Below are 954 nucleotides of genomic sequence, written 5' to 3'. Positions count from 1 at the left end.
TTATATTAAATTATCTATTATAGTGAAGTTTCAGTATGCATAGATAAATATATACAAATAATATAAGCAGATATTTTACGGCAAGTTAATGGACTCAGGATTTTTCAAGTACCTGACCAAATATTTAAATAAAACTAATAAAATAAACATTTCATTTTGCATTAGGCACTTCTGCCAGAACATTAAATGCTAAGAATTTCTCAAAATTAAATGCTGAGAAATTCTTTAAAAACTACATTAGATTTAAATTCACTTTAAAAGTTCTACAAGGACATTTACTATGTTAGCTAAAGGAATGATTAGAAGTAGTGCCCAGAAGAAATAATATTTTATAAAAATACAGTACTTTAATATTCTGAGAAGAGTGTGTTATATGTTCTGATGAATTCTATGCCAAAGTATATTGGGAAGAGAAAGGTTTTTATGTAGAAATTGATTCCTATTTAGAAAACAAAAATTACATATTAATTTAAATGAATATGATAGTTTTTTTTGTCAAAATGTTATATTTCTTTGGGTAATTTTTTAATTATTAGTCAAATGAAAACTTCACTGGCAATATTCCAGAAAATATCATGATGTTTAAGAATGTGAATGTTCATAATTCACTTCATAGTTTACCTTTTCTTAACCAGTTTTAAAATGCTAGTTCCATGATCATCATTGCTGATTCAGGAAAATATCATTATTCATCAAAGTTAAATTTTTAAATTAAAATTTGAATCTGAAAGCAAATAAGATTTAATCTGGATTTAATTTGGAAATATATAGCATTTGTTAGATCTCACAATATAGCAATATTATATTATATTAATTATAAGTATATGCTGAGACAAAACCCAGCAGAATTCCATGATAATAGCATGTTTCCGAAGTTGAGGACCTTCAGTAGTAAAGTCACCACTGCTTTGGCGGTGAATAGCAAAGCAAACTATGGAAAAAGGCAATATATTT

General features: G+C 26.0%; 1 non-coding gene across 1 annotated transcript; it reads right to left on the bottom strand.

The window, feature by feature from the left end:
• Positions 1–626: 626 nt before the first annotated feature.
• On the bottom strand, positions 627–702 carry LOC123639030. Its single transcript, XR_006735599.1, has one exon. It is a non-coding gene; the product is annotated as a small nucleolar RNA SNORD36 (small nucleolar RNA).
• Positions 703–954: the final 252 nt, after the last annotated feature.

This window comes from Lemur catta, chromosome 5 (assembly GCF_020740605.2).
Source record: "Lemur catta isolate mLemCat1 chromosome 5, mLemCat1.pri, whole genome shotgun sequence".
Taxonomy (NCBI): domain Eukaryota; kingdom Metazoa; phylum Chordata; class Mammalia; order Primates; family Lemuridae; genus Lemur; species Lemur catta.
This window is presented reverse-complemented; position numbering and strand designations above follow the sequence as displayed.